Below are 22798 nucleotides of genomic sequence, written 5' to 3' on the forward strand. Positions count from 1 at the left end.
AAATGCATTGTGCTCTGAATCCCCTGCCCGGGCTCTGGCGGAAACATCCCCATGGGGCAGGGAAGGGAGAAACGCGAACATGAACACACAGGCGTGTAACAAGCAGTCGGGCTCCTCAGGGGGCTGGTCCCACCTGAGCCGTGGGGTGTGTGACAGAGACCAGGGACACAGCCAGGGTGTGAGGTTGGCGACGCTGGGAGGGTCGCGGGTCAAGGCTGGGAGGACTTTGAGCAGACGGCTCGGTGAGAAGCGATGGGAACAGACATCCGGCTGCCTGGGGAGCTGAGAGTTCCCTTGCCCAAGCCAGGCCTGGGCTCGGCGGCTGCGGGGCGGAGGGACCAGGGGCCCAGCACACAGAAGGCGCGTCTTCATTCTGAGAGGAAGGGCGTTCTCACCAGAGTCAGCTGGCCCAGACCTTGGATGTGGGGAGATTGGACTTGACCCCTGGGACTTTACCTCCTGGTCTCAGGTTCCAGGTTGTCCACTGACCAGACAAAACCCACGGGCATTTCTCGTGAGTCATATTTTTAAAATATATTTTTGCTGATTTCAGACAGGAAGGGAGAGGGAGAAAGAGAGACAGAGACATCGATGAGAGAATCATGGATCAGCTGCCTCCTGCACGCCCCCTACTGGGCACCCGAGCCCAAAACCCACGCCTGTGCCCTTGACCGGGAATCGAACTGTGACTTTCTGGTTCCTAGGTTGATGCTCAGCCACCGAGCCACCGCGGCCCAGTGGGAGTCATAGTTTGTACTTGCTCTCCCCCTGCACCAGGATTTGGAGTGAGAACATGAAAGGATGTGAGTTGGCAGCTGTCATTCCTGACTATAAAGAGAAAGCGGCAGTTTTTGAAGGACGTTCTCAAAGCTCAGCCTTCTCCTTCCCCTCCGCGCCCAGACACCCTCTCAGTGCATTGAGTGAACGTGTCCATTGGGCTGTAATGGAGTGCCGTTGCCTCAAAGCCGCCTCCTGGGGAAATATTTTAATTGATGTAGGTTTTAATCGTTCGTCATTGTGAATAGTGTTTCATATTAAATCCTTGAAAAATCCTACTAAGCGTTCACTGTATGTTCGCCAGCTGGTACTTATAGCCTCACTGGGGGTTGTGTTGTGTTGTGAAGACGAGCTCCTGTGGGTCAGGGCACGGTTCTGCAAATGTGACCTCAAGCGGGCAGTTCTCTCCTTATGTAGGTCGAGGCCAGCCTGACACCTAGATTTGAATCATAAAGATTTTGAGTTACTATTTACCAAAAAACAGAGGGAAAAATGTGTGCCACTGAATATAGGCTAACATACCATGTATTACACATCTTTTAAAGAATCAGTATCAAACATTAGAGTTACTACATTTTAAAATACCCTGCCCCCGCAGCGTGGGTGAATAGGAGTGGAAACGTGCATTACTTAAATTTGTTCAGACAGAGCGGGGCGCTCCTTGATGCTCCCATCCCCCTGTGGCGTTCCAGGAGTCCCTTTTCCAAACGAAGGCTTTCCCCGTCAGTCTGGTTTAGAAAATTCTCCAGTTTTCCCTAAACCCAGCAAGTGCATTCTTCATGTGACCCAGCCATTTCATTTTTTTAGATCTCATTATCCCACCAGCATGTCAACAGTCCATTTCAGATGGGGCCTGTTGATGCCACGCCCTTCCTACAAGTAACAGCCCATCCCCACACGCTGCTTTTCCTGAGTTCTGCTCCCTATTGTGGTCCGCATGCCTGGGAGAGACCTGTTGATATCAATAAAACCATCTTTCTTGTGGTCAACCAGGATTCAAGATGTGATACCATCTTGCTTTTCTTGTTTTAAATTCTAAGAGCCCAGGAGATTTTTTTTTTGTTCCATCCCTGTTTTTAGCCTCACGTAAGCCTTCTTTACCTCTTCCCTCCTAACTACCCTCGCCATCTGCACCCCTTGTCCGACATACATTCTTCAGCACACGGTCAGGGTCGTCTCCTGAATGTCTAAACGCCTTTTGTGGCTGTGGAGTCTGTGATTAGATGGAAGAGGTGCACCTGGCCACAGTGCCGTCCTTTGTTACGAGCCCCGTCTGCTCTCCCGGACTCGCCTCTGGATTTGTCTGCGGGGACAGTCAGCCGCAGATGTGCTGGGATTGAGCGACAGGTGCACTGGATGGAGATGTAGCGAGTGGAGAGCATGTGGTGCTGGGTGTTGTCTCAGTGGAAGGGGAGTCGGTGAAGGACTGGAGACTCCCAGGCAAAAGTCAAGATTTCCATTGGGGCTGGAGAGCAGCTGACAGACCTGGTGCCACAGAGAAGGTGGATGGAGGGTTCCTGGTATCAGCAGTGGGACCAGAACCCACCGTCACTGTGACCGGGGAGCTGGGAAAGGTGATGGAGAAGGTGCATGGGAAGGGGGGAGGCTGTGGTCAGAGCAGGAGCCTGGCTTTCAGAAGGGAAGGATGCACACAGGCAAGGCAGACACCCGCTGAGAACGGGGCGAATCGCATTCCTGAGAAAATGGGGCCAGTCCTCAGGGGGAGGCTCGGGGATACATGAAGCCAAAGACCACGTTGATGATGAGGGAGGAGGGAGCATGGATCCGTCAGAGCCGGAGCGAAGGGGATCACTCTGGGCCCAGCACACATCCACCGAGGGCCGAGGTGCCCTCCATCCTCCTTGAGCAGATGATGCCCCGATGGTGGGTTACTGAGCGCTGTTTTCTGAAACAAAATGTGGTTTTCTTCACAGCGGAGCACTAATGAGCGTTAGGCGAGTGTCTGAAATGCACTGAGAGAGAGACTTTCCTCCTGAAATCCCGCTCAGGTCGACGCTGCCATTTTCAAGCTCCACTTTTGCAGATGTCTGACATTCAAACATGTGACTTTTGGAGACATGGTGGTTGGTCTTTGAGAAGGCAACTGCTTGATGAGTACATGCTGACTTCCCCATGGGCAGGGGACTGGCGGGATTTCCCGCGCGGGAGCGTTTGGGTTTCTCCCTGGGATGTGTGTGTGAACGCTGACCTGTGTAGCTGGCTCCCATCCAGCTCACACAGCAAACATCCAGTCAGCACTCTGGGTGTAGGGCCCACCTCCAGGGCCTGAGCTGTAGACACGTTGTGGGTGTGGGACCCGGTGTGCCGTGGCTGTGGCCTGTTGGTGTCCCGGGATAACATGACGGAAGACACACTCCTCCGCTTTACGTAACACTGGGAACTCGTGCTGAGCTCCGGGGAGCTGGGTGGATTTCCTCAGAATGGGGCGTGGATGGCTGAATGCCGCTCCAACGTGGGTGTTCGACCCACACTTCCCATGAGTCAGAGAGAAGAACGAGCTCATGGAAACCTCTCTTCTTTGACTCGGTGACCCCCCCCCCCCCAGGCCTGCCCTCAAAATCCCCTCTCCCTGGGAAAGGCCTGTGGATGTCATCGGGCTCTGAGGTATAGATGCTTTCTCCAGAGCCGCTGTTAACAACCCAAATCAGCACTGGGATTTGTATGACCACCCCTCCCGCCCCCCCCCCCCCCCCGCGGCGTCTGGAACCAAAATGCAATATGAAACCAGGGTGCCATCCCATTGTCCAGTTTGACTGGGTGGAAACACAGTAGCAGATGGTAGCGTTGTTCAATCCTGGGCAGCCGTCTGCCAGGACCCTAATGCTTGAGTGTGGGGTTGGTGGTGGGTGTGAGTGTGGGGTTGGTGGGTGTGAGTGTGGGGTTGGTGGGTGTGAGTGTGGGGTTGGTGGTGGGTGTGTGTGTGGGATTGGTGGGTGTGAGTGTGGGGTTGGTGGTGGGTGTGAGTGTGGGGTTGGTGGTGGGTGTGAGTGTGGGGTTGGTGGTGGGTGTGCGTGTGGGGTTGGTGGTGTGTGTGAGTGTGGGGTTGGTGGTGGGTGTGTGTGGGGTTGGTGGTGGGTGTGTGTGTGGGGTTGGTGGGTGTGAGCGTGGGGTTGGTGGTTGTATGTGGGGGGGTTGGTGGTGTGTGTGAGTGTGGGGTTGGTGGGTGTGAGTGTGGGGTTGGTGGTGGGTGTGAGTGTGGGGTTGGTGGGTGTGAGTGTGGGGTTGGTGGTGGGTGTGTGTGTGGGGTTGGTGGATGTGAGTGTGGGGTTGGTGGTGTGTGTGAGTGTGGGGTTGGTGGTGGGTGTGTGTGGGGTTGGTGGTGGGTGTGTGTGTGGGGTTGGTGGGTGTGAGCGTGGGGTTGGTGGGTGTATGTGGGGGGGTTGGTGGTGTGTGTGAGTGTGGGGTTGGTGGGTGTGAGTGTGGGGTTGGTGGTGGGTGTGAGTGTGGGGTTGGTGGGTGTGAGTGTGGGGTTGGTGGTGGGTGTGAGTGTGGGGTTGGTGGTGGGTGTGTGTGTGGGGTTGGTGGGTGTGAGCGTGGGGTTGGTGGGTGTATGTGGGGGGGTTGGTGGTGCGTGTGAGTGTGGGGTTGGTGGGTGTGAGTGTGGGGTTGGTGGGTGTGAGCGTGGGGTTGGTGGTGGGTGTGCGTGTGGGGTTGGTGCCAATGACCTTTAATGTGTTGGTCATGTCTGCTTGATGGGCTGAGTTCCTCTCTGAGTTTCTCCCCGGGGACGGAAGGATCACACCATCAGCTCCTCCTTGCCTTTCTCACGCCTGCTCTTGCCTTTCTGAGGCTCAGACACACCGATCCCCGTGCCGTTCGTCAGCGAGGTCCAGGGAAACCCAGGCACAGTCAGTCTGAGCTGTGTCCACAGCAGGGCAGCTTTGGGGATGTTGGCCGGTTTGCTTCTGGCAAACAGGACCGTGGACAAGGGTCCCGGGGGAAACTGCGGGCTGAGAGCGAGGTGGAGCGGGAGGGGTGGGCGATGAGGTGAGGACGGCTATGTATTTGGAAGGTTAGACATGACTCTGAAGGTCACTGGTATTTTGTACAAATCTCTCTGTTTGAGTCCGACTGCTGTTTGCTCATGACTTGGTTGAACTGTGCGTTTGGGGGCAGAATGCCAGACGTGTGACCCCTTTAGTGCATCGGATCGCAGGCTCCAGGACCTCGGTGTGACCTTTCACACAGGATGTTACCATGATGAGGCACGTGGGATGAGTGTCGTGCTGGGCGGTAGCTGGTTTTACCTGGAAATGAATGAGTATCTGGGGGGAGAGATCCTTTACTACCATCCACACATCCCGTTCGCCTTCACAGTTTCTTCTTAGCATTTTCTGACCCAAGGCCTCTACAACTTAGTGAAGGCAAACGGAAAGCTAAAATAAGGAGCTACATCGTGGGTATCGATGGATATTAGGAGAGAGGGGGGGAGGAAGAGAGGGAGAGAGAGAAAGAGAGAGAGAGAGAGAGAGAGAGAGAGAGGGAGAAAGAGAGAGAGGGAGAAAGTTTCCAGGAAATATCTCGAACTCATCCTACGTTTAAGCTTATGTTGTAGATCGACGTGCAGACAAATTATGCCACTCATTTCTCATAGTTGCACTCACCTCGAGTTAATTGAATCTGTAATACTTTAATTAGCGCTGAGTAATCTATAGCAACTAAATTGTGGCTTTGTAGGGGTTACTTGGCGTAGCTGTTTTAGAACAAACAATCTATTTACGAATGTTAATAGTGAGCCATGGGGAATTTAAACATAAAATCTCGTGAATCAATCCCTAGCACAGGGAGTCTGTCGGAGGTCGAGTAGAATCGTACAGAATCCAGAGTGGATGTGACCACTGGGTTCCCGCGTGGGGTCTCCACAGCTCCGCCACGTGAGGAGTCTAACGCGTGGTGGGGTTACACTGTCCTGGGGCGCAGAGAGAATCAGAACCAGGGACCACAATGCAGTTAAGTGTGTGGAGAGCACCTCAGTCCTATCAGGGCTCCCCGCCACCCGCCTCGTGAGAGCCACGCAAGGACCTTTCTTAGTAACGATCACCCAGGGTAATTCGGTGACTGGTTACTGCACTGAGGCACCCACCCCGGGGGCATGGTGCCCATCCCTGGAGGGGGGCAGTTCTATAACTGTTTTCCTGGCCGATTTGGGGTTATCACGGGCCACCTAAGAAGTGTCATAACTCAAATCATGTGTTGGATGGAATTGTTAAGAGCTCAGAAGTGCACTCCCATGTTTAGCGAAACTTCGGCGTATCTCCCCCGGCTCCGGGCTAATGGGTGATACCATCCAGGCACCCCCTTCCCGCCTGTCTCCCGGCTGCGCTGGGGCCGGCTGGGCTCGGAGAGCATCTCGGTTCCCTGCGCCCCAGTGGGATCTGTGAGCCTGTTTAGAACGCACTCAGGTGGACGTGTGGGTGGGAAGTGCTTGGCCTCTCGCTGGGCAGGGCAGACCGGAGTAGAGCCAAGGCAGTTTGGATGCAATCACGGAGAGGGAAGAAAAGGAACCGAACATCTACAGCAGAATTGGAGTGAGCTGTGCTCCCCCCACCCCGCCACCTGCTGTGACTCTCCAGGTGGTGGTATGTGCCCCCTTCCCAGATGCCTGCCCTGCCCAGTTCCCTTCCTGCCTCCTGCCCCTGCTGCCACCCAGAGGCCACCCCTGAGGGGCTGGGCAGTGCCACCTCCCCCTCCTCCCCCTCCTCCACGCAGCCCCGGGTGAGCGCTTTCTGAACTCACTCGCCCCTGACTAATTCTCAGCATCGCTCTCTCCGCCCCGCCAGAGGCCGCAGCCACCTCTGTGCATGACAATCTCAGGGTGTCAAACTCATAGGACGCAGAAGGAAAGGCAGTGTCCCCACATCAGCATTGAGCACAAAGAGCATGTAAAGGTGTGAACGCAGTAGAATCATGATCAAAGCAGAGCGATCAGGACTCTATCCACCCGCTCCTCCCTGATCCCCCCAGGGACTCCTCACTCTGTGGGTGCTCATGGGGCTGGGGCGCTGTGTGTGGGAGGGAATGTTCCTAAAGCAGCCCTAGGAGGGCCCAGGGCAGCGGGAATGAAGGAAGTCAGTCCCTGTGGCCCCGAGGGGAGAGGCCCCAGGTGGGGCGAGGCCCCCGGGCGGGGAGAGACCCGGCAGCGAGGCCTCCGTCTCATCTTCCTTGAGCCGCTTCCGGGGTAACGGCATGTTCTGTACGTTCCAGCTCCGGGGTCTCTGCCTCCTGTCCTGGGAGTTGGAACCCGGAGTATTGCTTTTCCTCCTTATTTGATTCTCATGCTGCGTAGTCAGCTTTCTAGTGCGGTGGGGTTTTGTGGCCACTTGTGCACGTCTTACACTCTACAGCGTCGCACCGTCCTTGGCCGTGAGTGTCCAACCTGCCCATCGCTGCCTGACAATTCCCCCCCACCCCCCCCCCACGCACAGGGGCTGGGGTGCCCAGGAGTCTCTAGTTCTCTCAGATCCCTCAGGGCTCTCCCGAGGCCCTCGGGCTGACCCCCTGGGACAGGTCACCGATTCTTCCTTCAGCCCCACGCCCTGTCCTCTCCGGCTGCCCCCAGGTGGCCCCCGGCGGCCTCTGGTGCTCCCTCCCCACCCGGGCCCCTGGGTTAGAGCGGACCCTCCACTGTCTGTGCGCTCCTGCCTCCGTCCTGGACACCGATCCGCGTTCTGTCCTTTGTTTTCTGTTGCTGTTTTTACCTTAATACTGCCCTTCCCATCAGCCCCATCAGGACACTTCAAGGTGCCGGCCGGCGTGGCTCAGGGCTTGAGCGTCGACCTGTGAGCCAGGAGGTCAGGGTTTGATTCCGGGTCAGGGCACATGCCCGGGTTACAGGCTCCATCCCCAGTCGGGGCGTGCAGGAGGCAGCCGGTCCATGAGTCTCTCTCATCACTGATGTTTCTCTCTCTCCCTCTCCCTTCCTCTCTGAAATCAATAAAAAAAATATTCTAAAAAAAGACACTTCAAGCTGAAAACCACTTCCCTGTCTTGAGTTCAAGCCCCTCTATGTTCCCCAGTGTCTGCTAGGCCCACAGTAGCTCGGCTCGGACCCGCGGACCGCCCTTGTCTCTGATCGGCCCTGGTCATCGCGCTGGGTCCTGCCGGCCACTCCTTTGTTGCTGTGGGAGCATCATCCCCCCGCCAACCCTCCCAAAGGGTCTGAGGGGATCTGGGCCCAGAGGGGCCGCCCTGGTGCTCTTCCTGACACCAGGGCACCTGCAGTCCTAGTTTCACCCTAAAGCGATGGTTTCTGGCTCCAACCCGTTGGCGTGTGTCGTGTTCTGTGTCAGCGGTCGCCAGCCTTTCGGACCTCAGGGACCACCAGTGGTCGGACCACCGCTTGGCGGCCACTGCTCTCTGCTGTTTTCCTTCTCAGTTGGGAAAGGCGGCTCATTTCTGCGTCACAGCAGGGAGGAGGTCTGGGTACTACCCTCACTCAGGGGGACCCTGAAGAAGGAGGGGAGGGAGCTTCTCCAGCCCAGGCTTTGCTCCTGTCACATGGGAGACGCTCGCTGGCTTCAGTTTTCCATTCAGCTTGGCCTGGCCTCTGCGGGAGCGCTTCGGGCTGCTCACCATAGAAGACGGGCTTTTCCTGAATAGTGTGTCTCCAGTCTGTTCAGAGGAGCGAGCGCTGGCTCTAAGCAAACACAGAAACGGGGGTTCTGTCCCGATGCCTCAGGAGCAGCCTCTGATATAAAACACAGAGACTATTTGCAGGTAGAAGGGATGGGCCGCCCTTGGCCAGTCCCACTTCCTGGCTCCTGCAGCAGATTCCCCAAGGGGAGGAGGCCCAGGGAGCCTGGGATGGGGGACTCCTGCTCCCTCCTGGGGCGGGGGGGGGGGGGGGGGGGGGGGGCGGCGGTTAAAGGAGGGCATGCTCCCTTCTCATTGAGTTAAAGTGAAATCTTTCATTCAGTGTTCACAGCTCTGTCATAGTTTTAGAAGAGACACACGTGCGATGTTCATGACTCACTCGCACACGTAGGAAAATGACGCAAGATGAAGTTAAATGATAACCGCTCGCTCGGTGCCGGCGAGGAGGGGGTGGGCTCTGTCGCGGTTCTGGAAGCTGTGGGGTTTTCACTGATCATTTGGGGGGACAGCCTTTGATGTACAGAGAGCTGCAAAGAGTGCTGAGGTTTCACAGACTCCGTCTTCATTTCCCCCCACCGACTTCTCACATTAGCAATTCATAAACCCACACGACACCCCAAATATCATACTTTCTTTTTCCCTTTAAAAAAATATTTTTTATTGATTTTAGAGAAGAAGGGAGAGGGAGAGGGAGAGAACATCAATGATGAGAGAGCATCATGGATCAGCTGCCTCCTGCACGCCTCCTACTGGGGATGGAGCCTGTAACGGGGCATGTGCCCTGGCCCGGAATTGAACCAGGACCTCTTGGATCCTGGGTTGAGGCTCAACCTTTGACCCCCACCAGCCAGGCAAGAATGGTCCTCTTTTCCTTCCTCCTGGGCCCTCGCCAGGCAGACTTAAACTTTTAGAAAGAAAAGCAGAAGTAGAGAAACGTGCAAAAACTCCTGTACCGCTGACCATCCTGGCCCTGCAAATAGCTGTGAGTTTCCAGGGTTGGGAGTCACCCTAGATGTGCCTGCATCTCCAGCTTTTCTTTAAGGAAGTGAAAGTGAAGTCCAGACTGCGATGGGTACAGCATCAGCAATACCCATTTCGTTTCCATTGCAGACGGGGTGCAGAGTATGTATTTTGAGCAAAATTACTAAATTAGGACTGAGATGTGAATAGTCTGTGTGCAAGTGCATTTTCTCCCTTAAAGCCATTAAAAACATGTGAGCCCTTTCAGCAAACATGCCGTGGCCACCTATGAAGGTGGAGCTCCTCGCAGTGGAAAGAGAGTCACTCTAATGGACGCCACCTGAGCTCCAGGAGCGCACGGCGTTTGCAGGCGGCCCTGGAACATTCTGTGTCCCCTCCCAGGTGTGTGTTGGGGCCCGGATTCAGTTCCCACATCTGGTAGCTGTCTTACCCAGAGACATCCTCTTGTTGCCAGCATTTGGGGTACTGGGTTCCCCAAGAGAGAAATGGAGAGGGAACCCCAGAGGACTTTCCAGATGGGCTTTCTTTAGCTTGTGCTGGAGCACAGGGGAGGCAGCCCAGAGGAGAGGAGTGTAACCCACAGCCAAGGGGCCTGGCTGCCTGTCGCTACCGGAGCCGATTCAGCAGCCACAGGGCTGGGTCCTGTATGAGCGTTCATTCCCGTCCTGCCGGCGGCAGGAGAGCAGCAGGTCACCCACACATCTGCTCTGCCCCCCCCATAAGCCAGCTGCTGACATTGGGGAGAAGGACAAAGGTTACCTGGGAAGTAGGCAGAAGGGCAAATGGGCAGTTTTCAGGTAATGAGGGCTGGGGATTTGCAATGGCCTGTGGATATGCAAAGGGCTGTGGATTTGCAATGGCCTGTGGATGTGCAAAGGGCTGGGGATTTTCAATGGCCTGTGGGTGTGCAAAGGGCTGGGGATTTTCAATGGCCTGTGGGTGTGCAAAGGGCTGGGGATTTTCAATGGCCTGTGGGTGTGCAAAGGGCTGGGGATTTGCAATGGTTTGTGGGTGTGCAAGGGCTGGGGGTCTTCAAAGGCTAGTGATATGCAAAGGGCTGAGGGCCTTCAAGGGCTCAGTGATATGCAAAGGGCTGAGGGCCTTCAAGGGCTCAGTGATATGCAAAGGGCTGGGGTCGTCAGTGGGCTGGCAGCTCTGGTTTCTGCAACAGGTTGTTAATCTTTCCACGATAACAGGCAGCTCCCTGGCGGGGAGGATGGGCTGCACTTCCAGGTGAGCCCCCTGGTCCCCTGTGGTCCAGGTGAGGATGTGCCTTCTTTAATCAGAACAAAGCAATCCAGGTAACAGAGCCTGCCTGATGTGTCTAACAGTCAGCTGGTCCCCAGGATTCCACTGCTGCCCCATCAGAGGCCTCCACACCTCCTGGGGCCGGCTCTGCTGGCTGCTCTGACCCTGGGGCTGGGGACGAAGCGGGCGGTGAGGAAGGCGGCTGCGGATAGGCAGGCTTGGGGATTTTCCACGTCAGGGCTGGGAGCCTGCATTCCCAGCTGTGCTGCCTGGTACCTGTGTCCACGCCTGGGCTGTGGGCAAAGTGGCAGCTGCTCCTCACCCCCAGGGCAGGGGCAGGTCAGCCCTCGCTCCCCTGCACACGTGGCCAGCAGTCCCCGCCCTGCAGGCGGTCAGCAGGGAGTGACCTCAGCTCCCCCGGGTGGTGTTAGCAGGGAGCAGAGGGCGCTCACATCCTTGTCCGCAGCCCTGGCTCTCCCTCTGCCTCCCGGTATTCCCCATCCTGGGCTGAGGTCCCTGTGCTGTCTCACTAACTCCCTACATGATGGTGCTGATTTATTTATTTTCATGGTTTTTTTTTTATGTATTTCTATTGATGTCAGAGAGGAAGGGAGAGGGAGATAGAAACATCAATGATGAGAGAGAATCCTAGATCGGCTGCCTCCTGCAGGCCCCACACTGGGGATGGAGCCCACAGCCTGGGCCTGTGCCCTGACTGGGAATCGAACCCTGACCTCCTGGTTCCTAGGTCGATGCTCAGCCACTGAATCATGCGGGCTAGCCAGGCAATTCTGATTTATTTTTAAGCTAAAAAAAAATACAGAACTTTCTAGAAAGCAGATAGGAGCTTGCATTACTAAAAATGTGTCACTGCAGAGAGAATTTTGAAATGCAAATTATCTTCTTATATCAGCTGGGTGGTGGCAGAAGGCACACCAGTGGCAGGAGCCAAAGGCACCAGGTGATTTCTCAGGCACCAGTTCTGGTTGTTTAAGGGATTGGATGCGACCAGGGGGGGCTTCCTGGCTCCTGTGACCCCTCCCCTCGCCCCCTGGAGATGGGAACCCCTTAAACCTCTGCCAGTCTGACTGCCAGGACTTTCTTCCGGAAGGACCTGGAGCCGTCCTTGCAGTGCAGTCACTGGTCGCCCCGGAGATGGACGCCTCCCCCGGCTCTGAGGACGGTGGGGCCGACCTGGAGCCCAGCAGCTTGTTCCTCCGCTTCCCTGGCGGCTGCAACCAGGACAGTGCCAGTCCCTGCGCCAGAGGGAAGGAGACCAGGGGAAGGAGGGTAGGGAGACCCCGGAGGTGGGGAGGATGGAACGTTGGGGGCGGAAAAACGTCACGTTTCCATGTGTGAAGCACACACACAGGGGGATGTTCCCTGGAGCAGCTGTTGGCATGGTAACCAGCTCCTTTATTAATAGTGAGAACAGGAAGAGAGCGAGGGGAGGCGGGACATCGTAGGCCTGTCACCTGGGCAGCCTGGCCAGGGAGCTACAGCCTCACGCTCCCCAGGGAGCCCCGGGTTCCCCCCCCCCCCAGGATGCCAGTGAAGTCAGGGTGCGTAGGGAAGGCCCTGGCCCGTCAGTCTCTCCAGGTAAAGGTCACTGGCCTGGAGGGAGGACCCCATCCGAGCACAAGGAACCTTGCCAGGGTGACACCCTGACAAAGCGCTCGCCCCTCTGCCTCCGGTCCCCTCACTCTCTGGCTCCTGACCTGCGGGCCACCAGGTGCCTTCACAGCCACAGGCCCGGGCTGAGCAACCCCTACGGGGCCTGCACCTGTGCATGGGGAGCAGGAGCTGAGCCGGCAGACGCGCTGGGCTGGATGCACGCGGAACAGAAACCTGGTTCCGATTTCTAGCCTGTCCCGCAGCACAGGCGTGGACGGCTGCCATGGCGACGGGCGTGGACGCTCCCACGGTGACGGGCGTGGACGGATTCCATGGCGACAGGCGTGGATGGCTATAAGCGTGGATGGCCTCCATGGCGAGGCGGACAGAGACAGGACCGTGGAGGGAACCCCATAACTGTCCCTCACAATAAGCTTTCCCCGAAGCCCCCCGTCTTTGGGGCCTGAGGAAGTTCTCTCCGGGGCACCCCCAGGGCCCCGCGCCCACTGGCCACTGCGGAAACAGCATGGAGGCCCCTCAGCAGTCACACGGAGCTGCGTGCACTGCAGCCAGTCCACGAGGACAGTTATCCGCTCGCCGCTCACACGGCCAGACATAGAGCCGCGGTGTCCATCAGGGGTGGAGAGGAGCATGAGGAGGAGGTGATGTGTGAGGGACGGTTGAACCTGGCCATCTGCAGGGGGCACCTGGAGGGCGTCATGCCAGGGGGACATGTCCGAGGACAAACCCTGTCTGTCTCACTCACTGTGGGAGCTAAACTCATAGAACCAGAGTTGCTGGTGGGTTCCCAGGGCCTGGGAGGGGCTATGGGGAGAGGCTGGTCCCAGTGTATGAATCCAGTGGTGACACGGGCAGGCCTGGGACCTGATGGACAGCACGTGACTGTAGTGAGCAATACTGTGTCCCTAAATGTGGACAAGAGAATGGGTCACACGATCCTCGGTACAGAAAGGAAGTGGGCGCTGTGTGCCATGAGCAAGTGGGCTCCGTGTGCCATGAGGCAGGTGGGCACCGTGTGCCATGAGCAGGTGGGCGCCCTGTGCCAGGAGCAGGTGGGCGCTCTGTGCCATGAGCAGGTGGGTGCTGTGTGCCATGAGGCAGGTGGGCGCCGTGTGCCATGAGCAGGTGGGTGCTGTGTGCCATGAGCAGGTGGGCGCTCTGTGCCATGAGCAGGTGGGCGCCGTGTGCCATGAGGCGGGTGGGTGCTCTGTGCCATGAGCAGGTGGGCGCTGTGTGCCATGAGCAGGTGGGCGCCGTGTGCCATGAGCAGGTGGGCGCCGTGTGCCATGAGCAGGTGGGCGCTCTGTGCCATGAGCAGGTGGGCGCTCTGTGCCATGAGCAGGTGGGCGCCGTGTGCCATGAGGCGGGTGGGTGCTCTGTGCCATGAGCAGATGGGTGCCCTGTGCCATGAGCAGGTGGGCGCCGTGTGCCATGAGGAGGTGGGCGCTCTGTGCCATGAGCAGGTGGGCGTTGTGTGCCATGAGCAGGTGGGCGCTCTGAGCCATGAGCAGGTGGGCGCTGTGTGCCATGAGGCAGGTGGGCTCCGTGTGCCATGAGGCAGGTGGGCGCCGTGTGCCATGAGCAGGTGGGCGCCGTGTGCCATGAGCAGGTGGGCGCCGTGTGCCATGAACAGGTGGGCGCCGTGTGCCATGAGGCAGGTGGGCGCTCTGTGCCATGAGCAGGTGGGCGCCGTGTGCCATGAGCAGGTGGGCGCTCTGAGCCATGAGCAGGTGGGCGCTGTGTGCCATGAGCAGGTGGGCGCTCTGTGCCATGAGCAGGTGGGCGCCGTGTGCCATGAGCAGGTGGGCGCCGTGTGCCATGAGGCAGGTGGGCGCCGTGTGCCATGAGCAGGTGGGCGCCGTGTGCCATGAGGCAGGTGGGCGCCGTGTGCCATGAGCAGGTGGGCGCTCTGTGCCATGAGCAGGTGGGTGCTCTGTGCCATGAGGCAGGTGGGCGCTGTGTGCCATGAGGCAGGTGGGCGCCGTGTGCCATGAGCAGGTGGGTGCCGTGTGCCATGAGCAGGTGGGCGCTCTGTGCCATGAGGCAGGTGGGCGCCGTGTGCCATGAGCAGGTGGGCGCTGTGTGCCATGAGGCAGTGGTAGCAGATGCTACGGTGGAAGTCATCTCCGGAGACGGGCATCACTGTGTCCCATCAGCCTGCGGTGCATCTTCAACATCGACAAGGGGACATGTCAACTCTGTCTCAAGGAAGCTGGAAAGCCCGGCCTGCTGGCTCCATGGTTGAGCATTGACCTATGAACCAGGAGGTCATGGGCTCGATCCCAGTCGGGGGAGTGCAGGAGGCAGCCTATCAATGATTCTCTCTCATCACGGATGTTTCTCTCTTCCTTTATCTCTGAAATCAATTTTTGAATATGTGAAAAAAGAAAAGGAAATTCATGGAGCACCCACTCCATAGGCTGCACGCAGGTCTGTCAGGGATTTCCACCACATCCACGTCTTGTACTTTTGGTTCAGAGACGGAAAAGCAAACAGACAAAACCCATGTCAGGGTGAGGCACTGGCCATGCTCTCAGCTGGAGCTCTTTCCAGAACGCCCTCTGCAGGAGGCCCGCTGACCTCTGACCTCGCAGCGTTTGCATATTTGTCATCTCTAAAGAGGCTAGAATGTAGGGAATTTAATAAAGGTTTTATGAGAGCAAGTTAGGAGGGTAAACTAATTTTCTGCAGGGCAGGGAGCTGTGATTTATGGAACTTCCCCCTGGCCTGAAACAAGGAATTTCCCCAGGGCCCGAGGCACTGGAGTTCTTCTTGGAAACAAGACAAGCACCAGGAGGTGTGATGGGCGCTGCTGAGTGTGTCCTGCAGGGAGGCTGCAGGTGGGCAGCTTCCTTCACCTCGTTTGTTCCCCTCTCACACTTGCTTTCCAAAGTGTCTGGTAGGGTTTTGGGGAAACGTTAAGTTTCTTTCACTGGGTGTCACGGGGCTGGGGGCCATCCCCGATGGAGTTCTCCCGGCTCTGAACAAGTCGTCTAGATCTCAGGTGAGAATTCTCTTTCAAACACTGCACCTTAGGCCTCAGAGGGTCTCCTGAGGAGAGTGGTACACAGATGATTGGCAGGGCCCTGCTCTCCCATCCGTGTGCCGATGGCTAGTTATGTGCTTCCTGTCTGCCAGACGGTCTGTTGCATGAGGAAGCGCCTCTCGGCCTCATGACAAGGCAAGGCGTTTCGGAAACACACACGAGTGGAAACGGCACACACACAGGTCAGGGGCAGCTGGAAACATGCCTCGTGCCTTCCTCTTAAATAACGTGATGAAGCACCCTCCTGTTGTTCTTGCATGTGCACACACACGCACACACGTGTCCACACATGCACATATGTGCTTAGCTGTTGGTCACATGTTGGCTGTGGGCACTGTAAGCTCAGAGGGTAAGATCCGCCTTCCCATCCTTTGCATTTAAACTACTTGGGGCTCGTGCATTAATGCCGTTAGGAAGTAAGCGTTATTATTATAAAACTAGAGGCCCGGTGCATGAAATTCTTGCGCTTAGGTGGGGGGCGGAGGGGGCTTCCTTCAGCCCAGATTGCGAGAGGGTGCAGGCCAGGCCGAGGGACCCCACTGGTGCATGATTGGGGCTGGGGAGGGACATGGAAGGTTGGCCACCTGGGGAGGGACAGCTGGAGGGCTCCAGGGCATGTCTGGCCTGTCTTGCTCAGCCTGGATTGGCTGGACCCCAGCAGCAAGCTAACCAACTGGTCAGAGCATCTGCCCCCTGCTGGTTAGTTCACGTCATAGCAACTGGTCGACTGCCTGCCCCCTGGTGGTCAGTGCATGTCATAGTGAGCGGTTAAGTGGCCTTAGCATATCATTAGCATATTACACTTTGATTGGTTGAATGGCCGACCAGATGACTGGATACTTAGCATATTAGGCTTTTATTATATAGGATCCCTATTGAGTTTATGTCCATAGGAAAAATCAATAATCATTTTTCCACGAAATGAGGACAAATGGAAAAATCGTTACATTTCATTTCACCATAACGTGTTACAGTTAAGAAGGATGGTAGAGGCCCCGGAGTTCAGGCCCCTGACCGCCGACCACAGGTGTGAAGAGTGAGACCAGTGTCTCCAAGGGACTCAGGTCTCCTTTCGCTTTACTCCAAGCTCTAAGTTAAAGGCCGTAACTCTTTTCCTATAATGTTATTTTCAAAAAACCATTAAATACATGTTTCTTATGTGGTAAAAGGAATTAGCTCTGTGGAGGTTCTCCCTGCTTCCTGGGGACAGAACCTTTTTTAAAATCCCCAACCCCCTCCCCTCTGGCGACCATCAGCCTGTTCTCTGTATCATTGGGTGTGTTTCAATTTCGTTTATTCTGTTGAGTTTTTTTAAAATATTTTATTGATTTTTTACAGAGAGGAAGGGAGAGGGATAGAGAGTTAGAAACATCGATGGGAGAGAAACATCGATCAGCTGCCTCCTGCACACCCCCCACTGGGGATGTGCCCGCAACCACGGTACATGCCCTTGACCGGAATCAAACCTGGGACCCTTCAGTCCGCAGGCCGACGCTCTATCCACTGAGCCAAACCGGTTAGGGCTTCTGTTGGTTTTTTAGACATCACGCGCGCATGGGATCACACGGTATTTGTCTTTCTCTGTCTGACTTACTCAGCGTAAGAACCTCCAGGTCTGTCCGTGTTGCTGCGAGTGGTGAGATCTCATGTTTGAAAGGGTTAGTGGAGAAGCAGGGCCCTAACCCAGCGGGGCCAACACAGGAAGCTGGTTCCGTAGCGTAAGCCTTGCCCAAGCCTGTTCCCCGTGAGTGGCCATTTTACAGAAATTCCTGAAGACCATCACTCTGAACAGCCCCAGGAGCAAGGACGCCCGGGCCAGCAGAAGGACAAAGGGCAAGGCCATAAAATTTTGACGGGGGCACCGGGCTTAATACGTGAGTCAGCCTAGGCCACCTGCAGCTCTTCGTATGAAAAGCCTGCTCCCTCCCCACTCGCCACTGACTTCTTTCTCGAACTCAGTCCACCTGCACTCAGTCCACCTTGAATAAATATCTTTTTGACTACACTGAGTCTTGGGTCGGTTCTGTGTGACTCCGGCCCAACTCAGAACCTTTCAGTTTTCATTGTCAAATAACATTCCATTGCAGGTATGTGCACCTCAGCTTCCTTGCCGTTTGTCCACTGAGGGGCCCTTGGGCCGCCTCCGTACCTGGGCTATTGTGAATGACGCTGCATGAGCACACGGGTGCACATATGTTTTTGAGTTAATGCTTTTGTTTTCTTGGGGTAAATCCTCAGAAGCAGAATTGCTGGAGCACACGGCACTAGTAGCTCTAAGGGTAGTTTTTTGAGGAACTTCCATCCTGTCTTGTAGGGCTGAGTCGATGCCTTGGTCACAGAGGACGTTACCCCCGAACCTTAGTGAGAACCTTAGCGATCCATACCACACCCCGCCACTGAGTTCAGGGCCCTCAGCACTAAACAATTCCCACTGTAGGTGAATCGTCACCTGAAAATTGAATGCAAAAGACATTCACCTGCTGCTGGGATTGATTGGCTAATATATCCCAGCCTGAAACACGCCCGGATGACATACAACTTTGTTCTAAAAATGCTGGGGAAACAGTCATGCCATCGCTAGTGCCATGGAACTTGCCTTCGCTGCAGATTTCAGTCCCAAATATAGACGATCTCGCCTCCCGATTCAGAACGCACAGACGGCCCGTCACCTAGGCAACGGTTATTGGAAATGAGATACCCGCATTCTTGCACATTTCTTTCCCAGATTTTACCTTTTTCCGTAGCTTTAGAGTGTGGATTTTTAAGTGGAATGTGTAATTTTCAGAGAAATAGGATGATTACGACAATCTTGAAATCCATCAGCTTGAAATAAATCCTCTAAGTACAGACTAGAGACCCTCCCGAGCCCAGAAAGCTCTGCGTGTTTCCCTTTGAATTATAGGTTGTGTGTTCTTAATAGTTTGTCCCAGGCACAGTGGTCTCATTAGAAACCCAGTCATTGAGATTTCACAAGTGGGGCTAGAATGAGCAAGTGGTTTGTGTGCGTGCGTGTGTGCATGTGTGTGCGTGTGTGCACGTGTGTGCACGTGTGTGCACGCGTGTGTGAGGTTTTTCTTTTTTTGTAAGTAACTGTTACTACATTGAGTAACGACCCTCAGATTTAGGACTGACTCGGGTAACACGGACAAGCACTGAAGTAACTGGAGTTTGTCCCTAAGATTTTGCTCCCACTTCCCCTCCCGGGGTCCGCATGTTCCATCTCCTTGACACCCCCTTTCTGGTTAAAATGTCCAAGGGCACCCTCGCCCAGAAGGCTCTGTGGTCCTCTCTCCCCGTTTCTTCTCCATGAAACAGGAGGTTGTTTCGCTTTCGCTTGAGACCGGCTGGCTGGGTTTTCAGGGCATCGCCAGCCAAACCCGCCCTGGCTGGGAAGAGGGGCCGGCTGCCGCGGTCAGGAAAGGGCTGAGGATGTGGAGACTCGGCTCGGGTTTGCTTCCAGCCCTGGCCGACCAGGAAAGACCTCCCTTCAGCTCTTCACTCCTCGGGGGAAAGATTCCCAGTGTCTCTGGGGATGATGATGGATCCTTCGTGGCTGGATCCCCGTGTCATGGTTGGACATCACTCAGTGCATGTTGAATGACTCGATGGCAGCGCCGTCCAGGAGTAAGGGATTCTGGGGCACAAGGAGCCATGCTGAGCTCCTCCCAGGACTCTTCCTGGCAGCTGCTCTGCCCCGGAGCCGGGAGGACTCACGCTGAATTACATTGCAGCCGACATGCACACGCTACTCAGGCTAATATATCAGCCTGGACATGGACTAAGGGGAACATCGTCAACACAAATACCAGCACATTGTGACAAACTGAGGGTTTATTTGCAAACCTGACAATCACCACGGAGCCAGGAGGGTGTGTGTGCGAAGCTACAAAGATGTTACTATGACAACTTCTTGGAATTTCTAAATGAAATGCCTTGGGAGGAATGTCTGCTGCTAGCCGGGAATCAGAAGGCCTTTGTTCCGCGTGCGTGGATAATGCTGCTTCTCTCTGGGACCCGGCGAGCCACGCCAGTGACCCTGTTCCTCGTCTGACTGTGGCCCCTCGAGGCCCACGTCCTATTTTTTTGGAAGAATCAGGGAAGTCGCCCCTCTCCCCGCCATGCTCCTTCCCTCGGTCCCTCCTTTCTCGCTTCCTGTACCCTCATCTCTGCTTGTGTTCTCTCGCCCACTCACCCCGGAAACCTGGTTGCCATCGCACATGGCCTATTGAAGGTTCCGATGCGTGTTTTCCGACCTGGGCAGGGAGTCACTGTCCGAGATTCCCCACCTGTTCTGGGCTCTACAGTGAAACCACCAACGTCAGTGAAGAAGTGTAACTGATAACCAAGTCGCTACTTGAGCCAGTTCACCAGCGACAGGGCTGCATCCTGTATGAGCGTTCATTCCAGTCCTGCCGGCAGCGGGAGAGCAGCAGGTCTTCCACACACATCTGCTCTGCCCCCCATAAGCCAGCTGCTGACATGGGGTAGAAGGACAAAGGTTACCTGGGAAGTAGGCAGAAGGGTGGGCCAAATGGGCAGTTTACAGGTAATGAGGGCTGGGCATTTGCAAAGTCTTTGCAGGAATCCAAAGGCTGGGGGCCTTCAAGGGGTTAGTGATATGCAAAGGGCTGGGGGTCTTCAAAGGCCTTAAGCTAGGCAAAGGGGTGGGATCTCCAAAGGGCTGGCTGTTCTGGTTTCCACAGCAAGGTTATTCATCTTTCCATGAAAATAGCTCCCTGATGGGGAGGACGGGCTGCACTTCCAGGTGAGCTCGCAGTCCCACCCCAGCCAGGTGAGAATGCGCCTTCTTTAATCAGAACAACACAATCACAGCTGGCAGAGCAGGATTACTATTTCTTACAACTATAGTTGGTCCCCAATATTCTATTCCCGTCTCTATCAGAAGTAGGCTCAGTGCTTAGAGATGTAGGAGAGAAGGTGATGCCCTGCACATTAAAACTCAGCTGTCACTCAGCTCTGGCCCCACAGCTGCTGGCCCTGCAGCTGACTCCACAGGCTCTCATTTGCATGAGAGAGAGCCTGGCTTAGACCAGCCCAGGGCAGGGCAGGAGAGAAAATAGATTCATTATCTAAACAGCTGAGGAGTCTGCCAGGAGGGCTCGTGAATTTAAATCACAAAAAGGGGAGAATGGGAAGGGTTTGAGGTAGTTATCAACCCACTACTTTTGTCTCCAGGCAGGACCATCACTCAGTTCTTTCCTATAGATTATTGCCCTTGGCATTCTTGCAGATCTCACTGGGAGGAGATAAAGCCTGGCTCTGAAACTCATCCCTTTGCTGATAACATCCGATCTCCCCGCTGGGGAGGGAGAGGGGCTCTCTGGGAGAGGTGGCAACCAAGCTCCACTCCCAGGAAGAATCCCTCAGAGTTAGGACTCTGAGATGCGACTTTAACTGAGTCCCATTTTCTTCTCACACAGCCTCTGGGCATTTTGGAACCCCCCAGACTGATGCTGAGATAGATGTTTACTTTTTAAATATATATATATATTCAGAATATATTCAGACAGGAAGGGAGAGGGAGCTGGAGAAACGTCAGTGATGAGAGAGAAGCATTGATGCCCGCCCCACACTGGGGATGGAGCCCACAACCGGGCCATGTGTCCTAACCCAAAATCCAACTTGACCTCCTAGTTCATAGATAGATGCTCAACCACTGAGTCACACCAGTCGGACTACTTTTCACTTTTTCTATCACACCGGAGCTTTCAATGCAGAAAACCTATGTTACAGAATTTGCCAGGCGACCGGAAAATACCCAGGAGTACTTGGAGATACAGTAAAACCCATGTATTTTCAGATGTTCCGCATGTACTAGTACAGTGACTCAGGGGAGACAGTTTCTCTCCAAATCCTGGGCAAACCAATATGGGGGAAGCTCCCCCTTTATCCCCTTTGGTTTCTTTGTCCCCCAAATATGGGTGGGACTTCTGGACCTTTCTCAGGCTTTGCAAAAAGCCCCGTGTGTGGGGGTGGGGGCCCTGAAGGCCTGGCCTGGGGCCAGCGCTGATAACCCCTCCGGGGGTTGTTCATGGTTTACGGCCTCTGTAAAATGGGAGCATTTAGGTAACGGGTCTTGCAAGACCAGATTGTGGGGAAAGGGGCAGTGACTTAATTATAGGCCATACAGAATGTGCATTAGGTTCCTGCACAGATTCAGATTGCCAGCCCCCCACAAATATCTCATTTCCCCATCACCTACACATTGAAACAGTGCAAGAGCCACCAGAGCATGAAAGAATGTAACTATGACTTAATTTGGTTTTGGGAGATTTAACATTTGACTGTGGATTTGCGGGAAAGAAACCTGAATTATGAGCTATGTTTGGGCCTAAGGGCCAGGAGCCCTCATTCCTGGTTCCGGCTCTGTCACTGGCCGTCGGTGAAAGCCGGATTCATGAGCCCCGTTACACTGGTATTTAGTTTCTGTTGTTCCCATTATAAGTTTATTAGGTGACTTATCAAACCCAGAAGTCGGCTGGGGGCTGGGATAGACTCAAAGCAAGGAAAGAACAAGAACATGAAAGATACGGATCCATTATTCGCTGGGCCCCGCCAGAGGCCCGAGGACCCGCACACAGAGCGGCCTGCGTCTGCAATTTGCAAATGTCAGGTATTTCTGTATTCTTCCTCTTCCGGTTGCTGAGTGTACCCAGTGTCAGGTGAATGTATGCATAGCTCTACTCAGCTGTGGCACTCAAGTCACATCTGCATTAACCGTGGACTATTGCAACCTTCCTATCCTACACGAGACATTCAGGAATCGCAATGGTATACACTCGTGTGCGTGTGTGTGTGAAGGTTTCCGATGTGGCTCGTAGCACTCGTGCCTACATTAATGCAATCCGTTACTACCAGGTATTGGAACAGAAACGATAGCAACTCTCAAAGTCATTGTAGACCCAAAGGAAACATGGGCGTGCGCATGTGGGAGGAAATAGTTGAATAGCTCTTTACTGAAGCCAGTGAGCTACCTGAATTTTCTCATTTAATACTGGGAAAGTCAGGGGCTAGTGGGGATGATGCCCTTAAAAGCTGAGAAACCTGCAATTGAGCAGGTTAGGAAGTTAGTGAGAGATGGTCACACAGGGAGCTCTCTGTTCAGCAGTAGGACCATTGTGTTGTGAGAGCGCAGAGTGGGATCACGCTACCGGCACTGTTGGGAGCTCACTGGTTGGGGGAGTCCCTCCTTTGTTACTGGGGAGAAAGGTCAGAGCTGTGCTCCCCTCCCCTCCGCGTCAGTGCCCAGCCAGGGTCCCCCACTGCAAAACTGGGCTCACCCAGGGAAAAGCTTCCAGAACCATCCACTGTCTGTCAGCTGAGTAGTGCAGAGACCATAGTGGGTGACGGTGAGGCCTCTGGCATAAGATAGTCTCTGGTTGTAAAATTCAAGTGAGACCCTGGGGTTTGAGCCTGTGCACAGGGCAGTCACAGCCTCGCACTGACCGAGCTGACCAGGGGAGACTGCAGGTCAGA

The 22798-nt window shown here is 55.2% G+C and overlaps 1 protein-coding gene across 1 annotated transcript in view; it reads left to right on the top strand.

The window, feature by feature from the left end:
* The window catches only part of CSMD1 (CUB and Sushi multiple domains 1), a 741603-nt gene that overhangs the window by 186037 nt on the left and 532768 nt on the right, over positions 1-22798 (top strand). The window lies entirely within an intron of this gene.

This window comes from Myotis yumanensis, unplaced genomic scaffold (assembly GCF_028538775.1).
Source record: "Myotis yumanensis isolate MYYU_CA2020_CCGP unplaced genomic scaffold, mMyoYum1.0.hap1 SCAF_3, whole genome shotgun sequence".
NCBI lineage: Eukaryota > Metazoa > Chordata > Mammalia > Chiroptera > Vespertilionidae > Myotis > Myotis yumanensis.